Raw genomic sequence first — 22,157 nt, 5'->3', positions numbered from 1 at the left:
CGTGGCATTGCAAGCTGGCATGGGCACAGCCAGGTTGACCCTTCTATTGTGGGTTCAGGCTGGGGGGAGATCGGGGATCGCTTCGGGGGCCTGATCTCTCGCTACACTGGGGAGTTCTGGCGAGCGGAGGCCCCTGATACAACGTTGAATAGCTAGCCGTTCCTTGGTACTTCGAGCGCCGGGAAGCACGCGGCTAAATGCTCTCGCTCGGGGACTTTCAACACTTGTGGGCCTGGAAGCAAAGAAGAGGAACCCCCCCGGATGTGAGATTGAAGCTCTCGGCTTCGGAAGCAGACATCCCCGAGCTGCTGTATCTTCAACAGCAGCTTTATTCTGCCCATTAATTGTGGTGATTATGTTTTTTGGTGTGGTGAGGAAGAGCGGGTGTGTGGCCAGACCAGGGAGTCGTCCATGGGGGTGTCGTGCCCACAAGCCACCCACGAATGAAAAGGTTGAAGAAACACCGACCTATTTCTGGCAACCCCACGTTGCAGCAGGTCCTCACTGAGGAGAGATCAGGAGCAGGATAACCATCTGCTATATTCACTTCCTTAACTAAAGCCTGACCTCCCAGCAGCCTGACATCAGCCAAAGAAAGCAAGGGAGAATTTGCATTTAAATAGCACCTTTCACAAGCTATGGGTGTCCCGAAACCTTTGGCAGCCAATTAAACATTTTTTGAACTGCAGTCGCGGGTGTGATATATAGCTAACGCTGGACACAGTGCAGAACCGGGGGACATCTGCAACCATAGATGGTGCCTCTAATAGCTAGGGCTAATCTTGAACTTGTTTACGCTGCTATTAGAGCCCTCATCAATTAATTCTGTAATCTTGAAAACTTCAGTGACGTGGTATCCAAATCTCCTTCCAAAGTAAACAAGCCTAACTGTCCTCATGCTATAGATTCCTGATGCATGAAATCATCTCAATTGCTTCCTCTCAAGACCAATAATATTCTCCTTGTCATTAGTGGGGGGTCCGGGGGGGGGGGGGGAAGCTGCTGGGCTCAGCAATGAAGTGACCAAACAACTGCTACACCAGCAAAGGCCATTCCGTGGTGAGCTCTTCCCAACCCAAAAAATTCCACAAATTAAGTATTGGGAAGATGGAAGTCATTCACCGGGACCTTCCGACCCCTTTACGATATGTCCGTTCCCCCCCTTCCCGTGCCTCTCCGTCTCGCTCCACTGTCATGCACTGCATTGATATTTGTGCCTTTGAGTGCTATATAAGCAACCTGTGGAGATTTAAACATTTAAGATACAGGAAGTTTCCAATGCTTGTCACATTGGTTCCTGCCTAGTAACAAGGGTGGGGTCCTCTGGGAGTGTTTTGATAGGCCACCAGATCAGTTCAAGAGTCAGTGAAATCCTCTTCTTGGGCAGTCAGATTCAGGAGGTCAGCCTCCGCGTACCACAGAGAACGGGACTATATTCTCTGAAATTTAGAAGGATGAGAGGTGACCTAGTTGAAATGCAGAAAATTCCTCAAGAGCCTGGCAGGATAGAGGCAGCGAGGCTGTTTTCCTTGACTAGTGTCTGTAATCTAGAGGCTTGTGAATCTTTGCAATTCTCAACTGCAGAGAGCGGTAGCCGCTTAGTTATTGAGTATATTCACCAGTCAGATTGATAGATTTTTGGATCCTCAGGGAATTGAGGGATTATGTTCAAGATTGAGATCAATACATTTTTGGAATCAAAGATTAAAGGGACAGGGAGGCAAAATGGAGTTCTTGTTGCAAATCAGCTCTGACTTTACTGAATGCTGGAGTCAACTCAAGGGCCTGAGTAGGCTACTCCTGCTCTTTTATCTTATGTTCCGATGTTCATAGGTAGACTGTGCTAACTGTTCACAACCTCTTGAGCATCCTCGATTTTAATCGCTTCACCACCAAGCCTTCAGAGGCCTGTGTCCTAAACTCTGGAATTCCCACCCAAAATAATTCAACCTCTTTACCTCTCTCTCTCCACCTCCAGGGCGCTCCTCAAGAGTGTTTGAGGAAACTGGCCCTGTACTCTCTGGAGTTTCAAAGAATGAGAGGGGATGTCATTGCAACGTACAATGTTCTTACAGGGCGTGACAGAGTGAATGCAGTCAGGATGCTTCCCCGTGGCCGGTGAGTCTAGAACCAGGGGACACAGTCTCAGGATAAGGAGCAAGTTGTTTAGGGCGGAGCTGAGGAGGAATTTCTTCACTCAGAGGGTGGAAAATCTTTGGAATTCTCTACCCCAGACGGAAGCTCAATCATTGAGCATATTCAAGATAGAAATTGACGAAATTCTGGATACCGATGACATCAAAGATACAGGGACAGTGGGGGAAAAAAAGGCATAAGAATTAGATGATCAACCATGAGTGATTTGAATGGCGGAGATGGTTCGATGGGCCAAACGGCTCCTGTGTGCCTCTTTGACCAAACGTTTGGTCAGTATCTCCTTGTGTGGGATGTATTATTACATTCAAGGTGCTACATAAATGCATGCTTTCATTTTGCTGACTTGCATCACTCTGATTAACTTGCTCTTTGCAGTTTTCCTGACCGAATGGACTGAACAACACACCGGCCAACCCTCCCTCTCACTGTTAATCCTTAAATGTAATTATTTATGCAGCCATTAAACATTGCTAAGCCAAACCTCTAATTATATCCCGCAAAGTGTTCCTGTACTCCTCTCAAACAATGTTTAATGTCTCAGAAAGATTTACTGAAACTTAGGCCCCTCCAGCTCTTTGAAAGGGGCCGATTTTTTTTTTCCCTCCGAGTTACTACTCACAAATATATAATTGAAAGTTCACAATCTGTACCAAAGATGGAACCAGCCCAGATGCTTAATATAATTCTAAACACAACACAGCCTGAGTGGATTCCTAGAATCATACAATGATGCAGCACAGAGGGGGGGGGGGGGGGTGCAATCTGTCTATTGTGGCAGTCCTGCTATTCCAGTTTTCTTGCCTGCATTGCGTTGAATTTATTTATTTATTTGCATTAATCTTGTGCTTTGTAGCAAGGCCAGATTTAATGGTGTTCTTGTTCTACTCATTTGCTGCTCAGAGTTCGATGTGAAATGTGACTTGAGCATCCCTCGGCTACATTGGCGAGCAAACGACAATGCAAAACTTCTCCTGCATCTGCTGTAGCTCAGCGATGCGGCTCTGTCAGGCACCAAACAAAGGCAACGGGCAAATATGGTCAATGTCACCACGAGCTACCCGTTGGGAGGCAGAAGACGTTCCACTTCGCACCCAGGGCTGCATTTTCCGTGTCCCTGCCGTGCGTCGGGGAGCACGCAGAAACCTTCCCTCCCACCCCCGCGCTCAACCCCTTAATACCAGTGGGGGAGATTTTTGTGTGCCCCCCCCCCCCCCAGCTGAAAACACACCCGGCGATGGGGTACGTCAAATAAGGAACAAAGAACAAAGAAATGTACAGCACAGGAACAGGCCCTTCGGCCCTCCAAGCCCGTGCCGACCATACTGCCCGACTAAACTACAATCTTCTCCACTTCCTGGGTCCGTATCCTTCTATTCCCATCCTATTCATATATTTGTCAAGATGCCCCTTAAATGTCACTATCGTCCCTGCTTCCACTACCTCCTCCGGTAGTGAGTTCCAGGCACCCACTACCCTCTGCGTAAAAAACTTGCCTCGTACATCTACTCTAAACCTTGCCCCTCTCACCTTAAACCTATGCCCCCTAGTAATTGACCCCTCTACCCTGGGGAAAAGCCTCTGACTATCCACTCTGTCTATGCCCCTCATAATTTTGTATACCTCTATCAGGTCGCCCCTCAACCTCCTTCGTTCCAGTGAGAACAAACCGAGTTTATTCAATCGCTCCTCATAGCTTATGCCCTCCATACCAGGCAACATTCTGGTAAATCTCTTCTGCACCCTCTCTAAAGCCTCCACATCCTTCTGGTAGTGTGGCGACCAGAATTGAACACTATACTCCAAGTGTGGCCTAACTAAGGTTCTATACAGCTGCAACATGACTTGCCAATTCTTATACTCAATGCCCCGGCCAATGAAGGCAAGCATGCCGTATGCCTTCTTGACTACCTTCTCCACCTGTGTTGCCCCTTTCAATGACCTGTGGACCTGTACTCCTAGATCTCTTTGACTTTCAATACTCTTGAGGGTTCTACCATTCACTGTATATTCCCTACCTGCATTAGCCCTTCCAAAATGCATTACCTCACATTTGTCCGGATTAAACTCCATCTGCCATCTCTCCGCCCAAGTCTCCAGACAATCTAAATCCTGCTGTATCCTCTGACAGTCCTCATCGCTATCCGCAATTCCACCAACCTTTGTGTCGTCTGCAAACTTACTAATCAGACCAGTTACATTTTCCTCCAAATCATTTATATATACTACAAACAGCAAAGGTCCCAACACTGATCCCTGTGGAACACCACTGGTCACAGCCCTCCAATTAGAAAAGCATCCCTCCATTGCTACCCTCTGCCTTCTATGGCCTAGCCAGTTCTGTATCCACCTTGCCAGTTCACCCCTGATCCCGTGTGACTTCACCTTTTGTACTAGTCTACCATGAGGGACCTTGTCAAAGGCCTTACTGAAGTCCATATAGACAACATCTACTGCCCTACCTGCATCAATCATCTTAGTGACCTCCTCGAAAAACTCTATCAAGTTAGTGAGACACGACCTCCCCTTCACAAAACCGTGCTGCCTCTCACTAATACGTCCATTTGCTTCCAAATGGGAGTAGATCCTGTCTCGAAGAATTCTCTCCAGTAATTTCCCTACCACTGAAGTAAGGCTCACCGGCCTGTAGTTCCCGGGATTATCCTTGCTACCCTTCTTAAACAGAGGAACAACATTGGCTATTCTCCAGTCCTCCGGGACATCCCCTGAAGACAGCGAGGATCCAAAGATTTCTGTCAAGGCCTCAGCAATTTCCTCTCCAGCCTCCTTCAGTATTCTGGGGTAGATCCCATCAGGCCCTGGGGACTTATCTACCTTAATATTTTTTAAGACACCCAACACCTCGTCTTTTTGGATCACAATGTGACCCAGGCTATCTACACCCCCTTCTCCAGACTCAACATTTACCAATTCCTTCTCTTTGGTGAATACTGATGCAAAGTATTCATTTGTTGGTCTGAGCATTGGCAGCTCACCTGCCATGTTCAAGTAGATAATCAATGGTCAGTTGTGCTTGTTACCAAGTCAATTGACTCCAATAATGCACTGCCCACGTCATAAAGCGGATGATGTGGGCAGCCTGGCGGAGTGGGCAGCCAAAGGCACAATGGGCCGAATGGCCTCCTCTGTGCTTTTCTAAACTAATCCAAGGGATGTGCGCGGTCACTGGGTTAGATCAGCCTTCATTGCCCATCCCTAATTCCCTTTGAGGAGGTGGTGGGGAGCTGCCTTCTTGAACCTCTGCGGTCCACATGGTGTAGGTACACCCACCGTGCTGTAAGGAAGGGAATTCCAGGGCTATGACCCAGCGACAATGAAGGAACGATGATACATTTCCAATTGAGGACGGTGAGTGACTTGGAGGTTGGTGGGGGGGGGGGGCGGTTTCCTCCGGCTGGTAGTGTCCCCACGTGTTGGCCGACCTCATCCTTCTAGATGATAGGGGTTGTGGGTTTGGAAGGTGCTGCCTATGGAGCCAAATAAGTTTCAATGATTCTGTTCTATAATGCTGTGTGAAAAAGTATTGCATCCCATTAACGTTTTAAGCATCTCAATCAAATCACCTCTCAATCTGCTGTACTTAAGGAAACACAAGACCCATCCATTCAATGCAAATTACAGGTTTCATTTGGCACCATTGCCTGGCATCCTTCAACCAGAAATATGGTCAATCCTGCAAGACTAGGACGGCACAGGGCTGGTTTAGCACACTCTGCTAAATCGCTGGCTTTTAAAGCAGACCAAGGCAGGCCAGCAGCACGGTTCGATTCCCGTACCAGCCTCCCCGAACAGGCACTGGAATGTGGCGACTAGGGGCTTTTCACAGTAACTTCATTGAAGCCTACTTGTGACAATAAGCGATTTTCATTTCACAGTGGCGCAGTGGTTAGCACTGCTGCCTCACGGCGCCGAGGTCCCAGGTTCGATCCCGGCTCTGCGTCACTGTCCGTGTGGAGTTTGCACATTCTCCCCGTGTTTGCGTGGGTTTCGTCCCCACAACCCAAAGATGTGCAAGGTAGGTGGATTGACAACGCTAAATTGTCCTTAATTGGAAAAAATTAATTGGGTACTCTAAATTTATTTATTTTTAAATATTGTAAGGCTATCCCATATTCAAGACTGAACAAGCTGCGGACCCTGCTGTCAATAACCAAATCCCACTTCTATAACCCTCACAAGGACCATGGAGAAACCATTGTTGATCTCCCCATAGGACTCGTGGAGTCCGAGCTTCCCAGCTGGAGCTCGTTACAGATTTACATAAAAGCCAGCCCAAAGCAGGGCCTGGTGTGGTTAGTTCTCCTGGCAAGGACTGGGGTGAGAGCGAGTTACTGCCTTGAGCAAAATATTGTATATAGTTAAATAAATCTCTGTTCTACTAACACTGGCTCCCTCACGTTACTAAACCCACCCAGGTTCAGTACCCAAAGCAATAAGCAAGTCAGAGCTGGGGGAAGCTATCCAGCGCAAGCCCGGGATCAAACCTAACGTTTTCTAGCCTGGGGTTACGCCGTTATATACTGCCTGGTATGTTAAAGTGTCGAGGCAACTGCTTTGACATCCATCGTTGTCACAGGTTCGTCAATAAGGTTGGCTTGTTTGATGAAAAAGTCACATTGACTTGAATCCTGATTCATTTGACTTGAATAAAGGGCAGTACGGTAGCATAGTGGGTAGCACTATGGCTTCACAGCGTCGGGGTCCCAGGTTCGATTCCTGGCTAGGGTCACTGTCTGTGCGGAGTCTGCACGTTCTCCCCATGTCTGCGTGGGTTTCCTCCGGGAGCTCCGGTTTCCTCCCACAAGTCCCGAAAGACGTGCTTGTTGGGTGAATTCTGAATTCTCCCTGTGTACCCGAACAGGCGCCGGAATGTGGCGACTAGCGGCTTTTCACAATAACTTCATTGCAGTGTTAATGTAAGCCTACTTGTGGCAATAAAGATTATATATATAAAATCCCTTCCAAAGTGACAGGCCAGTCATATATTAACAAGGTACCCCCTGACAAAGAGCCATAAGGACTCGGAACGTTCACTCTGTTTCTCTCTCCACAGACGCTGCCAGGCTTGCTGGGTTTATCCAGCATTTTCTGTTTTTATTTCAGATTTCCAGCATCTGTAGTAGTTTGCTTTTATTTGCAAAGCAGCCTTTCCAGGAACTGAACAGGCAGCCACCACAGGGGCAAGGAGGATAGCAAATACCCCTTGCAATCTTTTGGAAAATGTGCAAATTTCTGCTTTTATTTTGACGTGTTTTAGTCCGTCCGATGGGAACATAGACACAGTAAAGACAGACAGTCCAAGGGATTTCAATAGAGACAATAAAGAGAAACTGTTTTGAATGGGGGGGGAGGGGTCAGCAACCAGAGGGACACAGATACAAGGTAATTGGCAAAAGACCCAGAGGGGGAGATGAGGAGAATATTGTGAGGCTGTGATTTTTTGCGCTGTCTGTCAGAGTGAAGGCAGCAGATTCTTTGTTTTTTAAAATAAATTTAGAGTACCCAATTCATTTTTTCCAATTAAGGGGCAATTTAGCATGGCCAATCCACCTACCCTGCACATCTTTGGGTTGTGGGGGCAAAACCCACGCAAACACGGGGAGAATGTGCAAACTCCACACAGACAGTGACCCAGAGCCGGGATCGAACCTGGGACCTCGGCGCGTGAGGCAGCAGGGCTAACCCACTGCGCCACCGTGCTGCCCTAGGCAGCGGATTCAATAATAACTTTCAAAAGGCGGTTCACAGGAGGTTCACTGGGTTGATTCCAGAGATGAGGGGTTTGTCGTTTGAAGAGAGATTGAACAGTTTAGGCCCATACTCTCGAGAGTTTAGAAGAATAAGGGGAGATAAAATTGAGGTGTACAAGATGATAAAAGGTCTGGATAAAGTAGATGCTTCCTCTTGTGGAGAATTCTAGAATGATAGGTCATAGTCTGAAGATAAGTGGTAGTAAATTTAAAATGGAATTGAGGAGAAACTACTTCTCCCAAAGGGTTGTGAATCTGTGGAATTCGCTACACCAGAGTGCGCTGGATGCTGGGACAGTGACAGGTTTTTAATTGGTAATTGGCTGAAGGATTATGGAGAACGGGCAGTGTGGTGATGTGCATCACTGTAAATACATGTAAGCTAGACAAACACTAGAGGGAGCACCAGAAACATCACACACACACACACTCAACCAATAGATAAGTTAGATGGGAGGCGACCAATGGACATTCACGATACACAAGGAGGTGACACGACCACAGGGGGGCATTACACCAACCCATACATAAAGGACACCACACACATGATCAGCCCTTTGGCCAATGGAGACAGTCAGTGAGGAGAGGCACAGGGTTGATGCATTATCACACCCACCACGTGGAAGACAGTCAGTGAGGAGAGGCACAGGGTTGATTCATTATCACACCCACCACATGGAAGACAGCAGCTGGTTAGTCAGTTTAGGTAGCTACAATAGGATTAGCAGTAGTGTCGAACTCAAGTTATAAAAGTGCACATAGTGTAAATAAATGAGTTGAAGTTATTTACACATCTCGACCTTCCTTGACAAATGCAACACAAGGAAGCCGCTTATGTTACAAAGGAAACATAACAAAACAGGCAGGACGGTGGAGTTAAGGCCAGGATCCAGGATGAGACTAGCCATGATCGAATGGTGGAGCAAACCCGATGGGCCAAGTGGCCTAATTCTGCTCCTATATCTGATGAATTTGAAAGAATAAAAATGTTCGAGGGTATGGTAAAAGGCCAGGGAGAGTGCAAGTGGAATTGGATAGCTTTTTCAAAGGGCCAGCAATGGTGCAAAGGACCGAGTGGCCTCATTCAGTGCTGTAACCTCCCATGATTCCAACCTGTCCACCTAAAGCAAAGAAAAAAGACAAGTTCCGGCCCACTGTAAAATGCTTCTGAGGTTAGCTGGTCCCCTGACCGAGAAGTCCATTTCTAATATGAAAGTAAATGATCCGTCACCAACAATTGTTCCCGGTTTTAATATTTTTCATTCTCTCCCTGCATCCCCTTCTCCTCAACCACTTCCAATTTTCTTTCTTCCTCATCAGAAAGGACTGACTCATGACTGACGTGTAGCTTTACTGACAGAATGCCTTTTCCATGTAACGTTTCTTAAAGTTACTCAATGTCAATCTCATTCTGACGGGCTGGCGGCGAATGACAAATCTTTCTTGTAAATGCTTCAGGGACTAGCAGCCCTTCATGAATATGCAACTGCACCAAAGCAATCCCTCCTAATTTTGGGGCCACAAAGATTTCCTTGTAGGGAGGTTTACGCATTTGAAACCAGACTAGGCATTACTTAGTCTCTTGCAAGTTCAGTGGCCCGGCCTCTCCATTTTTGCACCTAAACCCTGACATCGAAGCCATCTGTACTAAACAGTTGTAAATTTTTCTCTCTCCTGTTTTCTTCCCAAGTCAATAACCTTTCTTCGACTATTATTGGAGTTGGCACCAAGTCATGGGGCTGGATTTTCACTGCGGAGTCGGGAGCCCAACACCCAGATGAATTCCAGGGCACCGTTCAATGCCTGATCTTGGAGGTGGGAGCTGCCCGCCTGACGCCAGCAACAAATAAGCCAGACCTCCCCCCCCCCCCCCCCCCCCCCCCCCCCCCCCCCCCCCAGGATTGACCTGGAGTCCCCAGACATTGAAAGATCAATCTCCAGGATACTGCTGTGTGCAACCCTGGAGAAAGATCATCGGGACATTACAAATGTTCTTTAAATATTCCCCTTTCCTAGATATAAAAATATTGAAAATGTGTGCTGGGGCGGGGGGGGGGGGGCTTTTTATCTGACAGTCAAACATCACCAATTGGTGGGGCAGCACGGTGGCGCAGTGGGTAGCACTGCAGCCTCACGGCGCCGAGGTCCCAGGTTCGATCCCGACTCTGAGTCACTGTCAGTGTGGAGTTTGCACATTCTCCCCGTGTTTGCGTGGGTTTCGCCCCCACAACCCAAAGATGTGCAGGCTAGGTGGATTGGCCACACTGAATGACCCCTTAATTGGAAAAAATGAATTGGGTACTCTAAATTTATTTTTAAAAACATCACCAATTGGATAATTGTAGAATCTTCACAGAGTGATCGCATGGAATGAAGGGTAGGTTTTATTGACATGTACACTAAATCTCTCCAGTCTCCGAAGCGTCTCCCGCCCTGGCCTACATTCAGGTCAGTGTTTTTTATACCATGTGGGTTCCCTCTTGTTAAAGGGAAGCCCCGCCTCATTACTGGGGAAGGTGGTACTCTGTGGAGGTCAGGGGGAACTGGATGGTCCATATCTCGTGACCTCCGCGGGGGGCGTTGTAAATGTAATGGGCTCTTTTTGCTTTCCAATTGTCGGAAAGCCTGCGTCACAGGGATGGATGTGTTCGCCGATTAATGGCTGGAGCGTGGGGGGTAGGCCATGTGACAAAACCTCCAGGATTACATTTAATCACGGTTGGCAACCCTCGCTGTGCTACTGGAGAGAGCAGGTAGAGTTAACTGAAGTGTCAGGAAGGTAAAGACAGCACAGTGTTCCCAGGGATTCGAGCTGAGGTGCGGCCTTGTTGCCCCCTCAAATGTTACTTAAAAAATTAAATGGACATGAACTTTCTTTGGCCCAGTGGTGACCGTGACACATGTACACTAGTACGCACCGGACAGCTCAGGATCCAATTTCAAACTGCTTTCCTGAACACCCCGGTCCCTTTACAAGCTCCGGCAGGAAGTTGAGCTGCCAGCAAGTGATTTCTCTGTCCCTCCCCTCACCAGCACTTTTAAAAATTCAAAACTATCCCAGAGGTGGCACAGGTCCAGCGATGACCTCCAGGATTGTGATTTTTAAACGATGCCCGCACCAGACTCCAACCCTGCAGCTGTTTGTAAATCTGACCCATAGAACCACCACGGTCCAGGGGGAGGGCATTTCGTCCAATAAATCCCCGCTGGCCAATATTTCACCAAATTCCAACAGTCCCCAAGTGAGGGTGGTGACCATTCGTGTCATTGTTGACTGTAAGGATCTCTGCAACACTATTTTTCTTAAATTTAGAGTACCCAATCCATTTTTTCCAATTAAGGGGCAATTTAGCATGGCCAATCCACCTACACTGCACATCTTTGGGTTGTGGGGGCGAAAACGCACGCAAACATGGGGAGAATGTGCAAACTCCACACGGACAGTGACCCAGGGCCGGGGGGGTGGTATTTGCAACTAAGTTGGATATTGTCTTCGTTTGATGCCCAAGTGTAAATTTTCCAACCATGACCACCTAACTGAGGGTAGGGGGCCTGGCCAAGGCTTCCTGACACTGAGGTGAATTGTGGAGCCCTCAAAACATATCTTCCACCCGAGGTCACATCACTCGGCAATCCGGATGGTGACCTTCTCATTTGTGCGGCAAGAGTCTTCTCCTGCACTCAGGGAAGCTAATAAAATGTTATCAAAATCTTTACAGCTCCTTGGCCCTGTTTACAGGATTGCTGTGGAGACACGTTCGCTGCCAATTAGTTTTAGCGGCGTGTAGTTATACAACGCACGACACAGGACAATTTATTCACCAAGCTCAGAGAACCTTGACAACAGGTCCTGATGAATAACCATTGTGATTTTGTTTCAAATTTGCGCAGGTCAATGGACTGTGGAAAGGGCTCAAATAAAAGCCAAAATACGGTGGATGATGGAAGTCTGAAATGAAAACAGAGAATGCTGGGAAATCTCAGCCGGTCCGGCAGCATCTGTGGAGCGAGAAACATTGGGCGGGATTCTCTGACCGTGTCCGCCTGGCGACCGGAGAATATTGCCCGAGGTCAATGGACTTCTCCATTGTCCGAGTCTCGCCCGTAGCGTTCTTGCGGCTGTGGTGAACCACTATTATATTGTTGATGCACAATCAATTACTCTCGAGACAAGGTGAGTCATAACTAATCGGCTTTAATCAGCTAGAACTGTACCCAGCAGCTTCGATACAGAAAGTGAAGGCTGCTGGGATGGCATTGGTTCTTATACCCCGCCTCTCAGGGCGGGGCTATGTACGTTAGCCAATGGTAGACTCCTAGGTCTAGCCAATGGGCATCCACCTTTCAGGTACTGCAATACCTGGTATTCCCACAATTGTACATACTGTTCTTACTGTTTGTTACATGTCTGGGTTTGTCCCTGCTGGCTCCGTCCCTCGGGCTCCAGTATTTGGGGCAGCACGGTAGCCTTGTGGATAGCCCAATTGCTTCACAGCTCCAGGGTCCCAGGTTCGATTCCGGCTTGGGTCACTGTCTGTGCGGAGTCTGCACATCCTCCCCGTGTGTGCGTGGGTTTCCTCCGGGTGCTCCGGTTTCCTCCCACAGTCCAAAGATGTGCGGGTTAGGTGGATTGGCCATGGTAAATTGCCCTTAGTGTCCAAAATTGCCCTTAGTGTTGGGTGGGGTTACTGGGTTATGGGGATAGGGCGGAGGTGTTGACCTTGGGTAGGGTGCTCTTTCCAAGAGCCGGTGCAGACTCGATGGGCCGAATGGCCTCCTTCTGCACTGTAAATTCTATGAAATGAAATCTATAAAGGTAGCTAACCTCCAGCCCTGCCCTCATTCTGGGACCGGCTGCCAGCAGGCGTCTTTTAGCTGATTAAAGCCACAGTTCACTCTTCCGACCCTCGCCTGTCGACATTGGTGGTACATCAGCGGCGGACGGGGCGGAAGAATCTAGCCCTGAGTTTGGACGTTTTAAGTCCATTGGACCTCTGCAGAACTGAAGAAGCAGACGTTACTTGTTACAATCTCCAGCTTTGTTAAAACACCAGAAAACTGGAAAATTGAAAGAACAATTTGTGGGCAGCACGGTAGCACAAGTGGATAGCACTGTGGCTTCACAGCGCCAGGGTCCCAGGTTCGATTCCCCGCTGCGTCACTATCTGTGCGGAGTCTGCACGTTCTCCGTGCTGGTTAAGTGGATTGGCTGTGATAAATTGCCCTTACTGACCAAAAAAAAGATTAGGAGGGATTATTGGGTTACGGGGATAGGGTGGAAATGAGGGTTTAGGTGGGTCAGTGCAGACTCGATGGGCCAAATGGCCTCCTTCTGCACTCTAAGTTCTATGATCTATGAGTTTCACTTTCATAATTGTCAAAAAGGCCATTGTTGATAAAAACAACTATTTAATTACTAGATGGTTAATGGTATTTGATTGATTGATTTTGAATGTGTTGACCAATAAACTCAAGATCATTGAGTTGGCTACGAGTAGGACCAGTTGGGTTTACAGTTTGATCCTTGAAGGTTAGTTCTGATTTGGGACACTTTGGGGCCAGTTTGGAGTGTCCACACCAATCCTTCACATCCCGATCTCATGCCCCTGATGAAGGGGCATTGAAGGGTCGTTTGGACTCAAAACATTAACTCTGTCTCCCTCTCTCTCCACTGATGCTGTAAGAAGTCTTACAACACCTGGCTAAAGTCCAACAGGTTGTTTCATAGATTATCATAGAATTTACAGTGCAGAAGGAGGCCATTCGGCCCATCGAGTCTGCACCGGCTCTTGGAAAGAGCACCCTACCCAAGGTCAACACCTCCACCCTTTCCCCATAACCCAGTAACCCCACCCAACACTAAGGGCAATTTTGGACACTAAGGGCAATTTATCATGGCCAATCCACCTAACCTGCACATCTTTGGACTGTGGGACGAAACCGGAGAACCCGGAGGAAACCCACGCAGACACGGGGAGAACGTGCAGATTCCGCACAGACAGTGACCCAAGCCGGGAATCAAACCTGGGACCCTGGAGCTGTGAAGCAATTGTGCTATCCACAATGCTACCGTGCTGCCAATTCACTAGCATTCAGAGCGCAGCTCCTTCATCCGATGAGTGATGCTGATGCTGCTAGACCTGCTGAGCCATTCCAGCGTTTTCTGCTTTTATTTCAGATTTCCATCATCTGCAGTATTTTGCTTTTATTTAAGCGCTTTCCATGGTCCGCTGACCTGCACAGATGCAAAAACCTCACAGCTACTGTAGGATTTCAGCCTCTATCGTCTCTCCTGGTAGCTCATGGCCTTTACAACTGGAATCAACCCAGAAGCTTTGAATTGTGCAAGAAGGCTGTTTGGCCCATCAAGTCTGCACTATCTCTTTCCAAGAGCAATCCAGTCATTCCCGATCCCTAGTGTTGTGTTGTGTGGTCTTTCCAATGTTGCACACAGAACATTTGGTGACTTAACTAGAACGATGATTTATTGATGAACATGTGGAAAGATAACAAACGGAATGCGATACAGACTAGGTTACTATTTGAGTTCTGTGTACTCTCCTGGACGTACCCTATGTGCGACTGTCCTGTTGTACACCTTACTACCAACGGACGAGCTTCCCACATAACTTGACCGATGTCTGACACCACCAGCTGGTTGGAGGTCGCATTGCTAACTATGTACAGTACTTTTCACAGGCATATCACCACACGTGGGGCGGGATTCTATAATCCCGCGGCAGAGTGTCCACACCATCGTAAACGCCGCCGCGTTTTGCGACGGCGTGAACGGGCCGCGCTGAGGACTAATTCTGGCCCCTACAGGGGGGCCAGCACGGCACTGGAGCGGTTCACGCCGTTCCAGCTGCCGATCCCAGCGCGAACTGTGCCCCGCGGGATCCGTGCATGCGCAGTGACGCCGGCGCCAACATGCGCATGCGCAGTGGCCTCCTCCAACGTGCCGGCCCGGACGCAACATGGCGCAGGGCTACAGGGGCCGGCGCGGAGGAAAGGAGGCCCCCAGCCAGAGAGGCCAGCCCGCCGATTGCGGGCCAGGCCACATTGGAGGCCCCCCGGGCCAGGCCACATTGGAGGCCGCCCCCCAGGTTTGCCCCCCCCTCCCCCCTAAGTTTTCTGCTTAAAGTGTTCATCCAATTTCCTTTTGAAGGCCGACAATGCATCTGAATCTGCCACTCTATCAGGCAGTTCATTCTAAATCTTACTCACTTATTGTAGAAAAAGGCTTTCCTTCAGGCCGCCTCTCATTCCTTTGCCAAGCTCTTTAAATTTCTGCCAGTCAGTTCTTCACCCTTGAGCAATTGGAAACAATTTTCCCTTAATTCACTCCGTCTAAACCCGTTCCAGTTTTAAACTAATGGCTCTTCGAGTACTATTCTCAATTTAAATACGCAACCTGGGACCAACTTTTTCGATTCCCTTCCTGTAAATTTCAGTTAAATCGCTCCACGGTCTCACAGTCTTCCGTCTTTTATTAAAGAGCTTGCCAAGGTGGACAACGCCAGTGCCACAGTGTCAGCCCCTTAACGCCCCAGATTTTGCATGACCCCAGGGTGGGAGTGAGGTTGAGTGGGGTGAGAAGTGTTTAAATTGCAGGGAGTTCTTTTAAAAGCAACCACCTTCCTCACCACGGCCTTAATTGGGGCAGGGATCAGGTCACATTCACCAAAAGAAACACGAGGATTTAAAAGGGTCTTGCGGCTGTTAGCACCCAGTCCGATCTCCACGGCAAGCATTGCTGCCCCAAAACTCAAGACCCCAAAATTTCATCTCCCCCTGGGGCGGGGGGGGGGGGGGGGGGGGGGGGGTCACAACCCACAGCCTGGGAAGCCCTGCCCTAGAGAAAACACACTCCACTGAACAGTGCACCAGTAATTATACCACACAGATGTGTAGCAATACCTAATACAGGAGGAAGCACTTATTCCCTCAAGTCTGCTCCATGACTTGACTCCACAAGCAGAGAAAATATTTCTCTGTCCATTCTTTGTTCACCTTCATGTTTTGAAAACGTCCAATTGCTCCATATTCTTCTAAATTCCAGTAAACCTAGTTTGTGTAGTCTCACCTCGTGATTTAACCCTTGCAGAGCAGATACTATTCTGGAAAATCTACACTGCACTCCCTCGACAGCCAAAAAATCCTTCAGAAGGTGTGGTGCATCGAAACCGCTCACCAGAGCTCCTGGTGTGGTCTAACCAGGGCTGAAATATAACTTAAACCCCCTAGTAATCGAGGTGCTCTAAATGAGAAAGCCACTGGGCTGGATTCTCCGACTTCCAGGCTAAGTACTGACGCCAGCGTGGGAACAGTTTTACACGAGAAAAAAATGGCGCAATAGTTGCACCAATTCCGGGACCGTTGGGGAGCTTGCAGCTGTGCCAGGTAAAGCTCCCGGTTCCCACGCCAAAGACGGCTGGAGAGTGGTCGGGTCCATGGCCGCACATGCTCACGGCGGCGGCAGCGGTGTGCAATTTGGCACCGGCCGCGCGCGGACCCCGGTCTGCCAAATAATGAACCCCCAGTAACCTCTCTCGCCACCCCCAGACTACCCCCCAACAGTCCCCGCAGACCTCGCCGAAGCCCCCCCCCCCCCCCCCCCCCGGTCGGCGGTGCTGCTCCCCCCACCCCCGACTGTGGCGGTGCTGGTCACAGTCCGCCGCCGCCACGCGGGATCCACAAATAATAAAAAATCCATAAGTGTTCCACGCCATCAGGAACTTGGCCCATCGGGAGTGGCGCATCGGGGGAGGGCTTCAGGTGACGTTCTGAGGACCTCCCGACGGCGTCGAGCACGCTGTTTTTGAGGGGGTGGAGCATCGCAAAAGTGGCGCCGCCCCTGAATCCGCCGCAAAGGGGGATTCTCCCGCCGATCGCCGAACGCAATTTCAGCGGCGGCAATCGGAGAATCTTGCCCACGATTCCCTTTGTCGTTTAGATTATCCTCTGTACATGTTCACGACATTTTAACGATCTATAGACATGGGCCCCCAAGTCTCTTTCAACCTCCACTGTTTCTAAATTTAGAAAGTACTCGGTTTCTATCCTCTTTAGATCCAAAGTGGATTGGCCCACATTTGTCACAGTTTTGTCCGGTGCTCTTAATCTACTAACATCTCTTTGTAATTTCAAGCTTCACTGCTTACAATGCTGCCTATATTTGTGCCATCAGCAAATCAGGATATCTGGCGTTCCTTCCCATTCTCTAAATTGTCAATAAATATGGGGCACAATTGAATGGCCTTATCGTGCCCAACTTTTAAAAAATATATTTAGAGTACCCAATTCATTTTTTTCCAATTAAGGGTCAATTTAGAGTGGCCAATCCACCTAGCCTGCACATCTTTGGGTTGTGTGGGCGAAACCCACGCAACCACAGGGAGAATGTGCAAACTCCACACGGACAGTGACCCAGAGCCGGGATCGAACCTGGGACCTCGGCGCCGTGAGGTAGCAGTGCAAACCACTGCGCCACCGTGCTGCCCCTTCATCGCGCCCATCTTGGTGACTCGGCAAGGCCGTTCAATCTTGCAAGTGGCCTATCACGAGGCTCACGGTGCTCAAACATCTCGGGAGAGATGTGGATATTGCCCTCGCTGGTTTAATTACTGTCCATCCTTTAGCTTGTCCATTACCTGTGGTAACGCTGCCTGATGCAATTATGAGCAATTCCATGAGTGGGCTCTTTTCTAAGAATTTATTAAAAGTAGTTTTATCTTGTCATGAGAAGTTTAAGATCCTTGTTCCCCTTTTCCAAAAGATTGAGACCAGGGGCGAGATTCTCCGACCCCCCGCCGGGTCGGAGAATCGCCGGGGGCTGGCCTGAATCCCGCCCCCGCCGGTTGCCGAATTCTCCGGCACCGGAGATTCGGCGGGGGCGGGAATCGCGCCGGTTGGCGGGCCCCCCCCCCGGCGATTCTCCGGCCCGGATGGGCCGAAATCCCGCTGCTAGAATGCCTGTCCCACCGGCGTGGATTAAACCACCTCTCTTACCGGCGGGACAAGGCGGCGCGGGCGGGCTCCGGGGTCCTGGGTGGGGTGCGGGGCGATCTGGACCCGGGGGTTGCCCCCACGGTGGCCTGGCCTGCGATCGGGGCCCACCGATCCGCAGGCGGGCCTGTGCCGTGGGGGCACTCTTTTCCTTCCACTTTCGCCACGGTCTCCACCATGGCGGAGCCGGAAGAGACTCCCTCCATTGCACATGTGCGGGGATGCCGTGAGCGGCCGCTGACGCTCCCGCGCATGCGCCACCCGGAGATGTCATTTCCGCACCAGCTGGCGGGGCACCAAAGGCCTTTTCCGCCAGCTGGCGGGGTGGAAATCAGTCCGGCGCGGGCCTAACCCCTCAAGGTTAGGGCTCGGCCCTCCAAGCTGCTGAGGATTCCGCACCTTTGGGGCGGCGCGATGCCGGACTGATTTGCACCGTTTTTGGCGCCGGTCGGCGGACATCGTGCCGATACCGGAGAATTTCGCCCCTGAATTTTATGTACAAGGTTCGGGCCCGGAAGAATGTGAAATTGCGTGAGATGATGTCAGGCGTGCGTCGTAAAGTTATCCAATGCTCGTGTGATACTTCAATAGGCGGGTGCGCACACGAGAGTCCAGAGCGTCCCCAACAACAATCGAGAAATCATAGAATTTACAGTACAGAAGGGGGCCATCCGGCCCATCGAGTCTGCACCAGCCCTTTGGAAGAGCACCCTACCTAAGCGCATACCTCCACCCTATCCCCACATCTCCACCCTATCCCCATAATCCCACCTGACATTTTTGGACACTAAGGGCAATTTATCACGTCCAATCCACTTAACCTACACGTCTTTGGACTGTGGGAGGAAACCCACGCAGACACGGGGAAAAAGTACAGATTCCCCACAGACAGTGACCCAAGCCGGGAATCGTACCTGGGACCCTGGAGTTGTGAAGCAACTGTGCTAACCACCGTGCTACCGTGCTGCCCCTACATTAATTTAAACAGCAACTGAATGGGCTAGGGTCTGGCAGATGAAATACAATGTTGACAAATGTGAGGTTATCCATTTTGGTAGGAATAACAGCAAAAGGGATTATTATTTAAATGATAAAATATTAAAACATGCTGCTGTTAAGAGAGACCTGGGTGTGCTAGTGCATGAGTGGCAAAAAGTTGGTTTACAGGTGCAACAGGAGATTAAGAAGGCAAATGGAATTTTGTCCTTCATTGCTAGAGGGATAGAGTTTAAGACTAGGGAGGTTATGCTGCAATTGTACAAGGTGTTAGTGAGGCCACACCTGGAGTATTGTGTTCAGTTTTGGTACCCTTACTTGAGAAAGGACGTACTGGCACTGGAGGGTGTGCAGAAGAGATTCACTAGGTTAATCCCAGAGCTGAAGGGGTTGGATTACGAGGAGAGGTTGAGTAGACTGGGACTGTACTCGTTGGAATTTAGAAGGATGAGGGGGAATCTGATAGAAACATATAAAATTATCAAGGGAATAGATTGGATAGATGCGGGCAGGTTGTTTCCACTGGCGGGTGAAAGCAGAACTAGGGGGCATAGCCTCAAAATAAGGGGAAGTAGATTTAGGACTGAGTTTAGGAGGAACTTCTTCACCCAAAGGGTTGTGAATCTATGGAATTCCTTGCCCAGTGAAGCAGTTGAGGCTCCTTCATTAAATGTTTTTAAGATAAAGATCGATGGTTTTTTGAAGAATAAAGGGATTAAGGGTTATGGTGTTCGGGCCGGAAAGTGGAGCTGAGTCCACAAAGATCAGCCATGATCTCATTGAATGGCGGAGCAGGCTCGAGGGGCCAGATGGCCTACTCCTGCTCCTAGTTCTTATGTTCTTATGATGGGGATTTTATGTGGCCCGTCTGCCTTTCCCATTGGCGAGCGGGTCCACCGGCTCGGTGACCTTTGCATTTAAGCTGCAACCCCAATCCAGGGTGCGATAACACATCAGGGCTCAAATAAAGTTAACAAATATGTCTGAGGACTGGTTCTGATTGTGCTGCCTTATCACTCACAAAACCGTTTTTCCACTGGTATTTATTTTTCACAGGTCAGCACCTTCCTCAGGGAGCACAGCCCGCTCCCTCCCTTTTCATCATAGAATCATAGAATTTAAATACAGAAGGAGGCCATTCGGCCCATCGAGTCTGCACCGGCTCTTGGAAAGAGCACCCCACCCAAGCCCACACCTCCACCCTATCCCCACAACCCAGTAACCCCACCCAACACTAAGGGCAATTTTGGAGACTAAGGGCAATTTATCATGGCCAATCCACCTAACCTGCACATCTTTGGACTGTGGGGGGAAACCGGAGCACCCGGAGGAAACCCGCGCGCACACGGGGAGAACGTGCAGACTCCGCACTAGGCAGTGACCCAAGCCGGGACTCGAACCTGGGACCCTGGAGCTGTGAAGCAGTTTTGCTAACCACTGTGCTACCGTGTTCCCGGTGCTCGCCCTCTTCCCGGCCATCCCTGGCAGTGCCCAGCCTCTGACAACGGGCATTTCTTGCCAGTTGGCCATCAGTTGGTATAAAATCATGCTCCGGGCGGAGCTGACCTTGACATTTCTCGCCCGCCTCCGGGCCTGTCAAGCGCGCGACGAGCAAACAATTCGGGGGTTCACGATTTGGCTCTCGCTTGTGGACACGGCAAAAGGGCGTGAATTTCCTCCCCCCCCCGCAGCGTGTTCTGCAGCGGCGGAGGACGACTCACCAGTGGCCGGCGGCGGGACCTTCTGGTCCTGCCGTTGTCAATGGGGCTTCCTGCTGAACGCCCCCCTCGCCGCCGCTAAACCCGCAGCGGGTAAGATCCCGTCAGCCTGGACGGCCAGAAAATCCTGCCCAAAGTCTTTGTGGTTCCATCCAAAAACGATTGCGGAAAATGGATCAAACGTTCCAAATATGCCTTTTCTGCCTCTCGCAGTGGCATTTGCCACTCAGCGAGCTTCCTCTCACCTCAGACTCAAGAAGATTGTGGGCTCCTGATCCACTCTCGAGGCTTGAGCACTGTAGCCATCTGGGATGGCCACTCACAAAGGGAAATATGGCCATTTGCAAAGAATCACGGGAAATATGGTCAATGCTGGATCCAGGCGAACTCAGAGCTTAAGTGTATATTTGCCACTAGAGAACCAGACACAATCGAAACCCCCAGCCGATTTACATTCGAATGGCCCATTTCCCCAGGACAAAAGACTTGTACTCAGGTATCAGATACAGATACAGACTCATCGGCGCCACTCCCTTCACCCAGGAAGCCCAAACAGCCAAGGTCAATGATCGCTCAGGACACGCCCCGCCAGTTTATTGGCTCAAATCGAAGGCAGTAATCGAAGCCCGACGAATTCTTGGGTCCAAAGCTAAGGACCGCCCAAAAGAGCGCAAAACCCCCAAAGGATAAAGAGAGACACTGCCATGTGTTCGATCTCTTTTGGCCCCGGCACACCGGCACTCTTCGGCCCGGCCTATACCTGAAGCCAACTGCAGCACCACCACCAGAAGCAAGTTCAAGATCAACGACCGCTACCAGACGGATGAGCCCAGCAGAACCGAAGTTACGTCTCCAGACCCAGACACTCCAGATCCGCACAAAGGCCTTGTTCCTCTGCCAAAGCCGGGTGCCTGAAGTTAAGTACAGGTTGTTGTAGTGTTAGGTATAATTTAGCTTGTAGTGTTTTATGTTGCATGTGTGAGTTAATCTCGTGTGTAAATAAACTTTTATTGAACTTGAACTAACTGGTTGTTGGGTCTTTGATCGATATCCGGTTGAACCTTGTGGTGGTATCATTTGATGCCTGGCGACTCTGAAAGCAATATCCTCATTAATAACGGTCAGACTAATATCTGACTAAAGTATATACCCCAGACCTGGCAACATTATTGGCGTCTCTGGTGCCGATTGGCAACATTATTCAGACTGACAACCCAGTGCAGTGCTGCACTGTTCGGAGAGGGGGGGAGGGGGGGGGGGGGGCTGGGGGAAGGAGACCTTTCAGTTGAGACCTTAAACAGTGGGCCCCTCAGGTAGATATATAAGCGCAGCTTTGCAGAAGAACAGTGGAGTTTTCCCCAGCGCCCTGACCAATATTTATCCCTCAGACATCATCACTAAAACAGATTATTTGGCTGTAATCACATTATAGTTTGTGGGAGCTTGCCGTGCACGGATCAGCTAGGTGTTTCCCACATAACAACAGTGACTACACTTATAAAATACTTCA

General features: G+C 49.7%; 1 protein-coding gene across 1 annotated transcript in view; it reads right to left on the bottom strand.

Moving 5' to 3' along the window:
• The window catches only part of arhgef18b (rho/rac guanine nucleotide exchange factor (GEF) 18b), a 293,165-nt gene that overhangs the window by 220,636 nt on the left and 50,372 nt on the right, over positions 1–22,157 (bottom strand).

Source organism: Scyliorhinus torazame, chromosome 18, assembly GCF_047496885.1.
Source record: "Scyliorhinus torazame isolate Kashiwa2021f chromosome 18, sScyTor2.1, whole genome shotgun sequence".
NCBI classification, from domain to species: Eukaryota; Metazoa; Chordata; class Chondrichthyes; order Carcharhiniformes; family Scyliorhinidae; genus Scyliorhinus; species Scyliorhinus torazame.
Note: the sequence above shows the minus strand (reverse complement) of the source record. Positions and strands in the feature narration are given on the sequence as shown.